This window comes from Procambarus clarkii, chromosome 34 (genome assembly GCF_040958095.1).
Source record: "Procambarus clarkii isolate CNS0578487 chromosome 34, FALCON_Pclarkii_2.0, whole genome shotgun sequence".
Classification (NCBI taxonomy): Eukaryota; Metazoa; Arthropoda; class Malacostraca; order Decapoda; family Cambaridae; genus Procambarus; species Procambarus clarkii.
In genome coordinates this window covers 38,512,164-38,527,915 of record NC_091183.1, presented here as the reverse complement: position 1 = coordinate 38,527,915, position 15,752 = coordinate 38,512,164, and the positions used below count along the sequence as shown (strand labels likewise).

The 15,752-nt window shown below is 43.9% G+C and overlaps 1 long non-coding RNA gene across 1 annotated transcript; it reads left to right on the top strand.

Moving 5' to 3' along the window:
- Window positions 1-671: 671 nt before the first annotated feature.
- LOC138370974 (uncharacterized) lies at window positions 672-14,494 on the top strand. The gene is made up of 3 exons (XR_011230284.1): window positions 672-721; window positions 1,514-1,692; window positions 14,076-14,494. It is a non-coding gene; the product is annotated as an uncharacterized lncRNA (long non-coding RNA).
- The last annotated feature ends 1,258 nt before the right edge of the window (window positions 14,495-15,752 follow it).

The window sequence follows — 15,752 nt, the reverse complement described above, 5'->3', positions numbered from 1 at the left end:
AATGTTTGGTAATATGTTTATTGTTTGTGATGTGTGTCTATGTATATATTAACACGTTGTACTGAATGGGGTGAGAATAGCTTGAGCTACCTCATCCCTTTGTGTGTATTTTACCTCAATAAACTTATTTCAATTTCAATTCAATTTCGCTGTGCGTATTAGTGGCTTTAGGCAATGTATGTACTGCCTCTATCTTGAAATCCAACATTATGTTTGTAACTCATCTTGTATGTATATACGTTTACCTTGTTACGGTATCAACAATCGAACTGGTTACACAACTGCTGGTTGGGGTCGTTTCAGACACGAGACGATTCGGCTAAACTCCTTTTCTGTTTTAAAACCGGATGTGGCTTTACAAGAATTTAAGAATTCTTTTTTATATATATAAATAAAAAAAATAAAAAAAATCAGCTGACAAATCTTCTTGTGTGCGATGACACTTATCTCTGGCATAATTAAAATATTAAGTTAAATAATTCGTTTGTTAGACAATATATGATATTCAGATCTATAAATTTTTTTAGAAAGGCCTTTAATGCATATAAGTATTAATTTACACACTCCTAGCGCTATAAGCTAGGAATTTCAATATGGCGTTCAAATAATTTTAGGCAGGGGGTCTCTGGGTCGGTTGGTCGCTTGCGGGTCACTATGGCGCCGTCAGTCGTCAGGAAGCAGCCGTGGTGTGAGGTACGTCGCTCCCGTGTAGGAAAGGCTGGTAATTTTTTTTTTTTTTTTTTTTTTTTTTTACTATTATATCCTGAGCAGTTGGGAGGTACGCATGAATATATATATAGTCTACCTACAGTGCTTAATGCATTATATATTTATTCGCTATAATAACATTGAGTTTTTTGTAATGTCTCCGAGGGTCATTGTTTTTTTCATCTGGGTTCTGTAGTATTCAAATGTTTGTATTACACTAATGCTAAATAGTCTGTCCTCTCTCGGATATTGTGGAAGATTTTGAGGATCATGATTTACCAACATTATATGGGTAGGATATTATGTAGAATACACTTCCCCAGTGTTAAACAACCCCGTCGTCAGGCAAGGCTCGTTAACGCGGCGGTCGACCCCCCCCCCCTCCCAAGTCGCATTTATTATCGATTTTTATGTCCTGTGTATTAAAAATAGTTTTTATCGTGTATAGATTAATTTTATATTCTATGTTTAACTAGGCGTATAGTAGGTTCGGTATTTAGGTTTTGTTGGCAATTATTTGCACTTGAAGTATGTGTAGGGTGAAGCATTTACAGTTGCCTGTCCTCAGGCCAGGCGCGCCTACGCGGCCGCCCAACTCAATTTTATCTCACTGGGTATTCAAAATTATTCTCACGTATAATGTAATATTTCAAGTTAATAGTTTAAAAATTAAGTTTAGTGTCAAGCGATAGTATTTAATTTTTTTAATTTTTATTTATTATTTTTTTATTTTTTTTTTATTTTTTTTTTATATTTTATTTTTATAAAATTTTATTTTTATTATTTTAATTTTATTTTTTTTCAGGGATATTCCTGCGCGGGCCCTAAGCCTCTGGCTGGCCCGCTAATTGTTGTTGACCAGACCACACACTGGAAGGTGAAGGGACGACGACGTTTCGGTCCGTCCTGGACCATGAACTTGGACCATTCTCAAGTCGATTGTGAAGAGGAAGTAGATGCCGGCAATACACAAGCGAGAGAGAGGTGAGGAACAAAGTAAGGTGTAGTAGAGGGGGATAGTATTAGGAATAAGAACTGCAGAGGGCCTATTGATCCATACGAGGCAGCTCCTATTATAACAACCGAATGAGGAGATAGTAATAGGAATAAGAGGATAGTAAGGGAACGTAAGAGAAAACAATGAACAGAATAAAAAGAAAGATAAATGGAAGGTTAAGTTAAAAGTTAGCTTAAGTTAGGTCACGTTTGTTAGAAAGATTGCAAGCAACACTAAGTGTTGTTTTACTTGGGCGGAGTATGAGTATTTGACTCGTATGGTCGCTTCAGTAAGATTTTGTCCCACGTGTTAAACAACTGCTCTGTTGAATCTAAGTTGAAATCTTAATGGGATTGTAACTGTGCACTGTGTTAGATAATGTTCCAGTGGTCTGTCGGGCATTTCTCCACAGTGCTGACATTTCCTCTCATCTTCCGGAACCTGTAAGCCTATTTCCCATGCACATGGGAACGGGAAGGAGCGGGGACACCCCTCCAGAAACTGAATTTACCTGAAGGTCCACTAACACTAATGGCTCGTTGAGGACAGTAAGCCGGCGGCTTGTCACAGGTCCCCCCCATTTGCCCTGATCTTTTCCAGCTGTATTTTAAAACCCAGCACATTTTGGCGTTTACGGCATCGGCAGGTAGGCGGTTCCACGGGTTTACAACCCTATGGGTGAAAAACTATTCTGGCTTGTTGAGTTGGAACCCGTTGCTCTTTGTTTAACAACTGACCTTTTGAAGACATTGTCCTGATCGACATCCTCCAAATTTAGTATTTTAATGGCTTCTATGAAGTCCGCTCTGTCATGCCTGGTTTGCAGTGTTGTTAGCCCTGTGGCCCTCAACCGTTTCTGATACGAGATGACTAAGCTCTGGTATGATTTTTGTCGTAAGACATAGCTCCATAGCTCTGGTAAAACATGGCTCCAGAGCAGCTATGTCTTTCTGAAGATGAGGTTTCCACGCCTGGATGCAATAATTCATGTGGGGGGCGCACCAGAAACGTACACAATTGAAGGTCTACTTTCTTTTTCTTGAAGGTATAGGTACTCATGATTATTCCCAGGGTTTGGTTTGCTTTTTTACTGCCGCTCCCACTTGTTGTACAACTATCAGTGATTGGTGGATTCTGACTCCAATGATAATGTTGATGATTTGGTAGTTGTGTTGTGTATTGTTATGCCTCACGTAGATGGATTCTGACTCCAAGGTCCTTTTCTTCATACATCTGTTGAAATGTAGTGCTGTCAGGTTGGTAGTTGTGACGTGGGTTGTTATGCCCCACATGCAAGGTCTTGCATTTATCGACATTAAAAAGTAATCTGACCATTTGTGGAGTTCATGTAGATTTTTTTATAAGGTTTCAATATGACTTTCACTTCCCACTTTACCATAGATTTTACTGTCATTTGCAAATTTGATGTGGTTTGTAATATTCTTATGTCATTATCTATATGACAAAAAAGGGTTGGCACCCAAAATGGACTCCTGTGGCGCCCCACTTAGCACATTGGTGGGGGGTTGGATGAGATATTAGCTTGCTAGGCTTTTGGTTACTCAACTGGTCAGGGTCCGGTTCCACAACTGGTCGGGCTACGGATATATAACTGATCGGGCTCTGGTTACTTAACTGGTCGGGCTCCGGGGTGTCATTTGGGCTTCGGGTTGTGCATGGTCGGGCTTCGGTCGTGCATGGTTGTGCTCTAAGGTTGTCTGCTAGGGATCTATACTTATATGTTTGCTAAAAATTCGAGTTTCTTTCTTCGTATATAGCTCAATTTTTCTTTTGCTATGGCTCCATAGTTGGTTTCTAAGGCAAGTGGAAGGTTTTAGGTAGGGCTAAGGAGACTTTTGTTTGGTCGAGCTAGGAATGGATTTTGATTGGGCTCTGGGGCTGTTTAGCTTGTTGGGGGGTTGGATAAGATGTATGCTTGCTAGGCTTTTGATTAGACAACTGGTCGGGGTCTTGTTACACAACTGGTCGGGGTCATGTTACACAACTTGTAGGGGGTCCGGTTACACAACTGGTAGGGCTCCGGTTACACAACTGGTAGGGCTCCGGTTACACAACTGGTAGGGCTCCGGTTACACAACTGGTAGGGCTTTGGTCACAACTGGTCGGGATCCGGTTACACAACTGGTCGGGCTCCGATTACACAACTGGTCGGGCTCCGGATATATAACTGGTCGGGCTCCGGTTACATAACTGGCGGGCTCCGGTTACATAACTGGTCGGGCTCCGGGGGTGTCATTTGGGCTTCGGGTTGTGCATGGTCGGGCTTCGGTCGTGCATGGTTGTGCTCTAGGGTTGTCTGCTAGGGCTCTATACTTATGTTTGCTAGAAATCCAGGTTTCCTTTTTGTACATAGCTCATTTTTTTTTGCTATGGCTCCATAGTTGGTTTCTAGGGCAAGTGGAAGGTTTTAGGTAGTGCTAAGAAGACTTTTGTTTGGTCGAGCTAGGAATGGATTTTGATTGGGCTCTGGGGCTGTTTAGCTTGTTGGGGGGTTGGAAGAGATGTATACTTGCTAGGCTTTTGATTAGACAACTGGTCGGGGTCTGGTTACACAACTGATAGGCTTTCAGTTACACAACTGATCGGGCTTCGGTTACACAACTGGTCGGGCTCCGATTACACAACTGGTCGGGCTCCGGTTACATAACTGGTCGGGCTCCGGGGGTGTCATTTGGGCTTCGGGTTGTGCATGGTCGGGCTTCGGTCGTGCATGGTTGTGCTCTAAGGTTGTCTGCTAGGAATCTATACTTATGTTTGCTAGAAATTCGGGTTTCTTTTTTCGTATATAGCTCAATTTTTTTTTTTGCTATGGCTCCATAGTTGGTTTCTAAGGCAAGTGGAAGGTTTTAGGTAGGGCTAAGGAGACTTTTGTTTGGTCGAGCTAGGAATGGATTTTGATTGGGCTCTGGGGCTGTTTAGCTTGGTCAGGGGTTGGATGAGATGTATGCTTGCTAGGCTTTTGATTAGACAACTGGTCGGGGTCTTGTTACACAACTTGTAGGGGCTCCGGTTACACAACTGGTAGGGCTCCGGTTACACAACTGGTAGGGCTCCGGTTACACAACTGGTAGGGCTTTGGTCACAACTGGTCGGGATCCGGTTACACAACTGGTCGGGATCCGATTACACAACTGGTCGGGCTCCGGATATATAACTGGTCGGGCTCCGGTTACATAACTGGCGGGCTCCGGTTACATAACTGGTCGGGCTCCGGGGGTGTCATTTGGGCTTCGGGTTGTGCATGGTCGGGCTTCGGTCGTGCATGGTTGTGCTCTAGGGTTGTCTGCTAGGGCTCTATACTTATGTTTGCTAGAAATCCAGGTTTCCTTTTTGTACATAGCTCATTTTTTTGCTATGGCTCCATAGTTGGTTTCTAGGGCAAGTGGAAGGTTTTAGGTAGTGCTAAGAAGACTTTTGTTTGGTCGAGCTAGGAATGGATTTTGATTGGGCTCTGGGGCTGTTTAGCTTGTTGGGGGGTTGGAAGAGATGTATACTTGCTAGGCTTTTGATTAGACAACTGGTCGGGGTGTGGTTACACAACTGATAGGCTTTGTTACACAACTGATCGGGCTTCGGTTACACAACTGGTCGGGCTCCGATTACACAACTGGTCGGGCTCCGGTTACATAACTGGTCGGGCTCCGGGGGTGTCATTTGGGCTTCGGGTTGTGCATGGTCGGGCTTCGGTCGTGCATGGTTGTGTTCTAAGGTTGTCTGCTAGGGATCTATACTTATATGTTTGCTAGAAATTCGGGTTTCTTTTTTCGTATATAGCTCAATTTTTTTTTTTTTGCTATGGCTCCATAGTTGGTTTCTAAGGCAATTGGAAGGTTTTAGGTAGGGCTAAGGAGACTTTTGTTTGGTCGAGCTAGGAATGGATTTTGATTGGGCTTTGGGGCTGTTTAGCTTGGTCAGGGGTTGGATGAGATGTAAGCTTGCTAGGCTTTTGATTAGACAACTGGTCGGGGTCTGGTTACACAACTTGTAGGGGGTCCGGTTACACAACTGGTAGGGCTCCGGTTACACAACTGGTAGGGCTTTGGTCACAACTGGTCGGGATCCGGTTACACAACTGGTCGGGCTCCGATTACACAACTGGTCGGGCTCCGGATATATAACTGGTCGGGCTCCGGTTACATAACTGGCGGGCTCCGGTTACATAACTGGTCGGGCTCCGGGGGTGTCATTTGGGCTTCGGGTTGTGCATGGTCGGGCTTCGGTCGTGCATGGTTGTGCTCTAGGGTTGTCTGCTAGGGCTCTATACTTATGTTTGCTAGAAATCCAGGTTTCCTTTTTGTACATAGCTCATTTTTTTGCTATGGCTCCATAGTTGGTTTCTAGGGCAAGTGGAAGGTTTTAGGTAGTGCTAAGAAGACTTTTGTTTGGTCGAGCTAGGAATGGATTTTGATTGGGCTCTGGGGCTGTTTAGCTTGTTGGGGGGTTGGAAGAGATGTATACTTGCTAGGCTTTTGATTAGACAACTGGTCGGGGTGTGGTTACACAACTGATAGGCTTTCAGTTACACAACTGATCGGGCTTCGGTTACACAACTGGTCGGGCTCCGATTACACAACTGGTCGGGCTCCGGTTACATAACTGGTCGGGCTCCGGGGGTGTCATTTGGGCTTCGGGTTGTGCATGGTCGGGCTTCGGTCGTGCATGGTTGTGTTCTAAGGTTGTCTGCTAGGGATCTATACTTATATGTTTGCTAGAAATTCGGGTTTCTTTTTTCGTATATAGCTCAATTTTTTTTTTTTGCTATGGCTCCATAGTTGGTTTCTAAGGCAATTGGAAGGTTTTAGGTAGGGCTAAGGAGACTTTTGTTTGGTCGAGCTAGGAATGGATTTTGATTGGGCTTTGGGGCTGTTTAGCTTGGTCAGGGGTTGGATGAGATGTAAGCTTGCTAGGCTTTTGATTAGACAACTGGTCGCGGTCTTGTTACACAACTTGTAGGGGGTCCGGTTACACAACTGGTAGGGCTCCGGTTACACAACTGGTAGGGCTCCGGTTACACAACTGGTAGGGCTTTGGTCACAACTGGTCGGGATCCGGTTACACAACTGGTCGGACTCCGATTACACAACTGGTCGGGCTCCGATTACACAACTGGTCGGGCTCCGGATATATAACTGGTCGGGCTCCGGTTACATAACTGGCGGGCTCCGGTTACATAACTGGTCGGGCTCCGGGGGTGTCATTTGGGCTTCGGGTTGTGCATGGTCGGGCTTCGGTCGTGCATGGTTGTGCTCTAAGGTTGTCTGCTAGGGATCTATACTTATATGTTTGCTAGAAATTCGGGTTTCTTTTTTCGTATATAGCTCAATTTTTTTTTGCTATGGCTCCATAGTTGGTTTCTAAGGCAAGTGGAAGGTTTTAGGTAGGGCTAAGGAGACTTTTGTTTGGTCGAGCTAGGAATGGATTTTGATTGGGCTCTGGGGCTGTTTAGCTTGGTCAGGGGTTGGATGAGATGTATGCTTGCTAGGCTTTTGATTAGACAACTGGTCGGGGTCTGGTTACACAACTTGTAGGGGGTCCGGTTACACAACTGGTAGGGCTCCGGTTACACAACTGGTAGGGCTTTGGTCACAACTGGTCGGGATCCGGTTACACAACTGGTCGGGCTCCGATTACACAACTGGTCGGGCTCCGGATATATAACTGGTCGGGCTCCGGTTACATAACTGGCGGGCTCCGGTTACATAACTGGTCGGGCTCCGGGGGTGTCATTTGGGCTTCGGGTTGTGCATGGTCGGGCTTCGGTCGTGCATGGTTGTGCTCTAGGGTTGTCTGCTAGGGCTCTATACTTATGTTTGCTAGAAATCCAGGTTTCCTTTTTGTACATAGCTCATTTTTTTTGCTATGGCTCCATAGTTGGTTTCTAGGGCAAGTGGAAGGTTTTAGGTAGTGCTAAGAAGACTTTTGTTTGGTCGAGCTAGGAATGGATTTTGATTGTGCTCTGGGGCTGTTTAGCTTGTTGGGGGGTTGGAAGAGATGTATACTTGCTAGGCTTTTGATTAGACAACTGGTCGGGGTCTGGTTACACAACTGATAAGCTTTCAGTTACACAACTGATCGGGCTCCGGTTACACAACTGGTAGGGCTTTGGTCACAACTGGTCGGGATCCGGTTACACAACTGGTCGGGCTCCGATTACACAACTGGTCGGGCTCCGGATATATAACTGGTCGGGCTCCGGTTACATAACTGGCGGGCTCCGGTTACATAACTGGTCGGGCTCCGGGGGTGTCATTTGGGCTTCGGGTTGTGCATGGTCGGGCTTCGGTCGTGCATGGTTGTGCTCTAAGGTTGTCTGCTAGGGATCTATACTTATATGTTTGCTAGAAATTCGGGTTTCTTTTTTCGTATATAGCTCAATTTTTTTTTTGCTATGGCTCCATAGTTGGTTTCTAAGGCAATTGGAAGGTTTTAGGTAGGGCTAAGGATACTTTTGTTTGGTCGAGCTAGGAATAGATTTTGATTGGGCTCTGGGGCTGTTTAGCTTGGTCAGGGGTTGGATGAGATGTATGCTTGCTAGGCTTTTGATTAGACAACTGGTCGGGGTCTGGTTACACAACTTGTAGGGGGTCCGGTTACACAACTGGTAGGGCTCCGGTTACACAACTGGTAGGGCTTTGGTCACAACTGGTCGGGATCCGGTTACACAACTGGTCGGGCTCCGATTACACAACTGGTCGGGCTCCGATTACACAACTGGTCGGGCTCCGGATATATAACTGGTCGGGCTCCGGTTACATAACTGGCGGGCTCCGGTTACATAACTGGTCGGGCTCCGGGGGTGTCATTTGGGCTTCGGGTTGTGCATGGTCGGGCTTCGGTCGTGCATGGTTGTGCTCTAGGGTTGTCTGCTAGGGCTCTATACTTATGTTTGCTAGAAATCCAGGTTTCCTTTTTGTACATAGCTCATTTTTTTGCTATGGCTCCATAGTTGGTTTCTAGGGCAAGTGGAAGGTTTTAGGTAGTGCTAAGAAGACTTTTGTTTGGTCGAGCTAGGAATGGATTTTGATTGGGCTCTGGGGCTGTTTAGCTTGTTGGGGGGTTGGAAGAGATGTATACTTGCTAGGCTTTTGATTAGACAACTGGTCGGGGTGTGGTTACACAACTGATAGGCTTTCAGTTACACAACTGATCGGGCTCCGATTACACAACTGGTCGGGCTCCGATTACACAACTGGTCGGGCTCCGGTTACATAACTGGTCGGGCTCCGGGGGTGTCATTTGGGCTTCGGGTTGTGCATGGTCGGGCTTCGGTCGTGCATGGTTGTGCTCTAAGGTTGTCTGCTAGGGATCTATACTTATATGTTTGCTAGAAATTCGGGTTTCTTTTTTCGTATATAGCTCAATTTTTTTTTTTTTTTGCTATGGCTCCATAGTTGGTTTGTAAGGCAAGTGGAAGGTTTTAGGTAGGGCTAAGGAGACTTTTGTTTGGTCGAGCTAGGAATGGATTTTGATTGGGCTCTGGGGCTCTTAAGCTTGGTCAGGGGTTGGATGAGATGTATGCTTGCTAGGCTTTTGATTAGACAACTGGTCGGGGTCTGGTTACACAACTTGTAGGGGGTCCGGTTACACAACTGGTAGGGCTTTGGTCACAACTGGTCGGGATCCGGTTACACAACTGGTCGGGCTCCGATTACACAACTGGTCGGGCTCCGGATATATAACTGGTCGGGCTCCGGTTACATAACTGGCGGGCTCCGGTTACATAACTGGTCGGGCTCCGGGGGTGTCATTTGGGCTTCGGGTTGTGCATGGTCGGGCTTCGGTCGTGCATGGCTGTGCTCTAGGGTTGTCAGCTAGGGCTCTATACTTATGTTTGCTAGAAATCCAGGTTTCCTTTTTGTACATAGCTCATTTTTTTTTGCTATGGCTCCATAGTTGGTTTCTAGGGCAAGTGGAAGGTTTTAGGTAGTGCTAAGAAGACTTTTGTTTGGTCGAGCTAGGAATGGATTTTGATTGTGCTCTGGGGCTGTTTAGCTTGTTGGGGGGTTGGAAGAGATGTATACTTGCTAGGCTTTTGATTAGACAACTGGTCGGGGTCTGGTTACACAACTGATAGGCTTTCAGTTACACAACTGATCGGGCTCCGGTTACACAACTGGTAGGGCTTTGGTCACAACTGGTCGGGATCCGGTTACACAACTGGTCGGGCTCCGATTACACAACTGGTCGGGCTCCGGATATATAACTGGTCGGGCTCCGGTTACATAACTGGCGGGCTCCGGTTACATAACTGGTCGGGCTCCGGGGGTGTCATTTGGGCTTCGGGTTGTGCATGGTCGGGCTTCGGTCGTGCATGGTTGTGCTCTAAGGTTGTCTGCTAGGGATCTATACTTATATGTTTGCTAGAAATTCGGGTTTCTTTTTTCGTATATAGCTCAATTTTTTTTTGCTATGGCTCCATAGTTGGTTTCTAAGGCAAGTGGAAGGTTTTAGGTAGGGCTAAGGAGACTTTTGTTTGGTCGAGCTAGGAATGGATTTTGATTGGGCTCTGGGGCTGTTTAGCTTGGTCAGGGGTAGGATGAGATGTATGCTTGCTAGACTTTTGATTAGACAACTGGTCGGGGTCTGGTTACACAACTTGTAGGGGGTCCGGTTACACAACTGGTAGGGCTCCGGTTACACAACTGGTAGGGCTTTGGTCACAACTGGTCGGGATCCGGTTACACAACTGGTCGGGCTCCGATTACACAACTGGTCGGGCTCCGGATATATAACTGGTCGGGCTCCGGTTACATAACTGGCGGGCTCCGGTTACATAACTGGTCGGGCTCCGGGGGTGTCATTTGGGCTTCGGGTTGTGCATGGTCGGGCTTCGGTCGTGTATGGTTGTGCTCTAGGGTTGTCTGCTAGGGCTCTATACTTATGTTTGCTAGAAATCCAGGTTTCCTTTTTGTACATAGCTCATTTTTTTTTGCTATGGCTCCATAGTTGGTTTCTAGGGCAAGTGGAAGGTTTTAGGTAGTGCTAAGAAGACTTTTGTTTGGTCGAGCTAGGAATGGATTTTGATTGTGCTCTGGGGCTGTTTAGCTTGTTGGGGGGTTGGAAGAGATGTATACTTGCTAGGCTTTTGATTAGACAACTGGTCGGGGTCTGGTTACACAACTGATAGGCTTTCAGTTACACAACTGATCGGGCTCCGGTTACACAACTGGTAGGGCTTTGGTCACAACTGGTCGGGATCCGGTTACACAACTGGTCGGGCTCCGATTACACAACTGGTCGGGCTCCGGATATATAACTGGTCGGGCTCCGGTTACATAACTGGCGGGCTCCGGTTACATAACTGGTCGGGCTCCGGGGGTGTCATTTGGGCTTCGGGTTGTGCATGGTCGGGCTTCGGTCGTGCATGGTTGTGCTCTAAGGTTGTCTGCTAGGGATCTATACTTATATGTTTGCTAGAAATTCGGGTTTCTTTTTTCGTATATAGCTCAATTTTTTTTTTGCTATGGCTCCATAGTTGGTTTCTAAGGCAATTGGAAGGTTTTAGGTAGGGCTAAGGATACTTTTGTTTGGTCGAGCTAGGAATAGATTTTGATTGGGCTCTGGGGCTGTTTAGCTTGGTCAGGGGTAGGATGAGATGTATGCTTGCTAGGCTTTTGATTAGACAACTGGTCGGGGTCTGGTTACACAACTTGTAGGGGGTCCGGTTACACAACTGGTAGGGCTTTGGTCACAACTGGTCGGGATCCGGTTACACAACTGGTCGGGCTCCGATTACACAACTGGTCGGGCTCCGGATATATAACTGGTCGGGCTCCGGTTACATAACTGGCGGGCTCCGGTTACATAACTGGTCGGGCTCCGGGGGTGTCATTTGGGCTTCGGGTTGTGCATGGTCGATCTTCGGTCGTGCATGGTTGTGCTTTAGGGTTGTCTGCTAGGGCTCTATACTTATGTTTGCTAGAAATCCAGGTTTCTTTTTTGTACATAGCTCATTTTTTTTTTTTGCTATGGCTCCATAGTTGGTTTCTAGGGCAAGTGGAAGGTTTTAGGTAGGGCTAAGAAGAGACTAGTTTGGTCGAGCTAGGAATGGATTTTGATTGGGCTTTAGGGCTGTTTAGCTTGTTGGGGGGTTGGAAGAGATGTATACTTGCTAGGCTTTTGGTTACACAACTGGTCGGGCTCCGGTTAAATAACTAGTCGGGCTCGAGGGGTGTCATTTGGGCTATGGGTTGTGCATGGTCGGACTTCTGTACGTACATGGTTGTGCTTCAGAGGTTGTTTGTTCGGTTCGTTCATGCTAGGCTTGCGGTTACACAACTGGTCGGGCTCCGGTTAAGTCAGGCTTCGGGGTGCACAATAAACTACCACTCGCTGGTTGAATAGGGGATGCTTGATGAACTATCTGGCGGCAAAAATCAATAAAGTGTGCAACTACGGTTTTTTGTGTGTGCAAAAGGGTTCCTGAATACAAGCCGGTTTGTGAATGAACTGGGCTTTTGTGTACTGAACCGACGCCCTCCCTCATGGGTTCGTATCCTGGCCGGGGAGAATTTACTGGGCGCAATTCCTTAACTGTAGCCTCTGTTTAACGCAACAGTAAAATGTGTACTTGGATGAAAAAACGATTCTTCGCGGCAGGGGATCGTATTCCAGGGACCATAGGATTAAGGACTTGCCCGAAACAGGTACGCGTACTAGTGGCTGTACAAGAATGTAACAACTCTTGTATATATCTAAAAAAAAAACAAAAAAAAAAGTTATATATGATTCGACCAGTGCCCAGCCGGCTAGAGGTTTGTGGCTTGTCGAGCTTCAGGCATGTGGCTGGTCGGCCATTATTTTGTATTATTATCTTGTACCATCTGATTACTCGCATTAACTTATTAGCAAATTCTTAATGCCTGTTTGCCCATTACTATGAAATTGTTAAAGAATTTCATGCATTTCCTTTATTATTTACAGTACTGGCACTTCTCGCATTACTTCATGTTTATTTGCATTCATATTTTCATTCCGTGCCTCATGTTATTCTTATACATTAGTAAATTAAGTATTACTATTTCTTTTATGGAAATTTTCTTATACCTACTGGCCTTCTGTCAAGTTATTGGAAGATATTGGCAGTCTTCTCCTTTTCGCTAAACAGTCTTAGTCTTTACCATAGTTATAATGGGTTTTAAACCGACTGTTTCAACTACCTGCACTATCTATCGTTTAATGTAGAATCTTTGACATTTTGATGCTTGCCACTGTATGCTGGTTCGCTGGTTTTTAAATTCTTATTTAACCCTATTTTAGAACCCATAAGGTAATCCTGAATTTTGGTTAGATATTTTTTTTCTTCTTTTGTAGTCTTTATTACACTTGTTACACAGTAAAGCCCTTCTGAGTTTCTATTAGAGGACTCTTACACCCCTCTCCTGTTTTCTGTTCTTTAAGGGGTTTGTGCAAGGACTTCTTATTTTATTCTATTTACTTGCTTCTTTTCTTTGAGATTTTTTCTTATCCTGTACTTTTCCAGCGTTTTCAGAGCTAGGAATTATTACTTCATCTTTTCTCTGCAGTTTCCAGTTCTGTTGTCGGTGTTCCCTCTCTTGCCTGGTTTCTCTACGCAGTTTGAAGTTCCCTTTCAGCTTCCTGTTTTATTCTCTGCAAGTCCTAGCCCACAGGTTCATTTCATCTTTTTCTGATTTTGACTTTTGATTTGACTTTCTTGATTTGACTTTTTCTGATTTTCTCACCTTTCTTATCTAGGTATAACTTCCTTTAAACAAGGTTTAGTTTTGCTTCAGTGCAATGCCCTTTGCCAACAGTTACACATTTATTTTAATGCAATTTCTTTTGGATTATCCCGGTTGCCTCAAGTATTGAACCCTTCTTTGTGTAATAGCTCCTCTTGTGGGGTTTCTTTTACATATTTAAGTGTTACTGCTGGTTCCTTTGTTAACACTTCATAAGACCTTATGGAAGTTAGTTTAGTTCATTTATTATGCACCCCATTACCCATCTTGTGGGCGGTAGTGGAAAGGGTTACAGAGGCACATAATGGGCTCAGGGACTGAACCCCACAATTCATTTAGCTAAGCAAGTTACAATCTTGATGAGCTAGTTACAAAATTCAATATAAGTCGTCACATCAACAATGGGTTCGAGATCGACCTCAAGTACAGGTTCTAAATTAAGCAACTGACATATGTGGAGAGCTTATGGAAGGGAAGGAATTTTTCTTTTTGTCTATTTAAAGTTTAAATCTGCCAGTTTAGTAGACTTCCCCAGTCATTTTCTTATAAGTAAATGTGCTTTTTGAAGTTGTGTATTGTAGCCCTTTTTGCTGCGCACACTTTACCGGTATTCAACAAACTCCTATCATTATTCATTTGTATTGCAGGTCCTTCTTCAGGTCCCCGAGTTGGACTAGTCTGGAACGGCAAGACTTTATGCTACAGCTGCATGGAAGGAAAGACCCTCTCGTTCTTTCTTAGTAGTGCCAGGTTAGCGACGTGGCTGCTAACCTCTTAGAGCCTGTTACAGCAGCCAGCTAACACTTGCATTTCGGGTTGGGGGGTTCCAAGCGCGCCAACTGGCCTGGCGTATTGGGGTGCACCGCTGGAACGGTGCTCTGCCAGAACCCCCAAAGTCTTACGATATTTAATACCATGATCAACTGTAACTAATTACCTTCATAAATGCATTAGTGTAATTTTAAATAATTGAACATGTAATTACGTGTAGTTTACTTGTAATGGATTTATTAAATCTATTATTGATTTGATAAATTATATTATTACTATTACAATACTATGAACATATTATAACTACTAATATAAATTTTTGTAATTATAAATGTTACAATTATTACAGATATTATTTATAAATGTTATTTATAAATATTCTAATTGTTCTTATATTTATAATTATTACTATTATTAACCAATTACACAACTCAAATCTATTATAGATTTAATAAATTATATTATGGCTATTACAATATTATAAATTATTGGAATTATTATATTATTATTATAATTATTGAATTATTATATTATTATAAATGATATTAGTATTAAATGTTATAATATAAATGTTAATACTATAAATATTATAAATGTTATGTTAAATATCATTATTATAAATGTTACTTTAAAAATTATTCTAATTATTATAATTAGATTAATAATAATTACAGTATTACTATTATATATTATTAAACAAATAAAGACAGTCCCCCACTCTATGCATGCGTTTTCTTCTATCGCAGAAAATGTGCGTTTTTGTCTACACCTCGTGTATACAAAAGGGTTCCTGAATACAAACCAGTTTGTGAACGAACTGGACTTTTGTGTATTGAGCCAATGCCCTCCGAAACAGTTACACTGTATATGATTCGATCAAAAACCCGGCTGGCTGGAGGTTTGTGGCTTGCCAAGCTTCAGGCATGTGGCTGGTCAGACATTATTATTATATATTGTACCATCTGATTACTCGCATTAACTTATTAGCAAATTCTATCTCATTTTGGTTATATTACTGTCTTGGGAGATGAGAACAGCAAGGGACACAAGCCAGTCCTTAATGTGTACGAAATGATTCCTGTATGTAATTGTCTGAATTAAATGGTTATTTGTGTACCGACCGGACGGTATTCGAAATGTTTATGTACGATTAGAATCGACCCCAGTGTGGCGTCCCTGGTGGCTGGAGGTGAACTTCACAGAGGTGACATAAGGAAGCGATTGAGCTGAGGGAAGTTCACCTTGGGCAGTCCAGAACTCTTGACTTGGTCCTGTGAGGACAAAGTGGCCGTCGTCGGTAGTAGCAGTGTGTTACCTGCTGTAACAAATGAATAAACATTTGATTCCATTTGAAAAATTGGACCATATTAGAAAATATACATGCCGCGATTGGTGACACTGGCATTTTATTACATTCAAAGCTGGGTTTTTCTCTATTTGTTCTTGCTTAAGATAAAATAACTTAGTTTTGCTAGTCTTTTATTCCAGTGTAAACAAAGCAATAATGTAATAGCATTTTGGATTGACCCTCAGAAAAGGGAGGTCCAGCCATC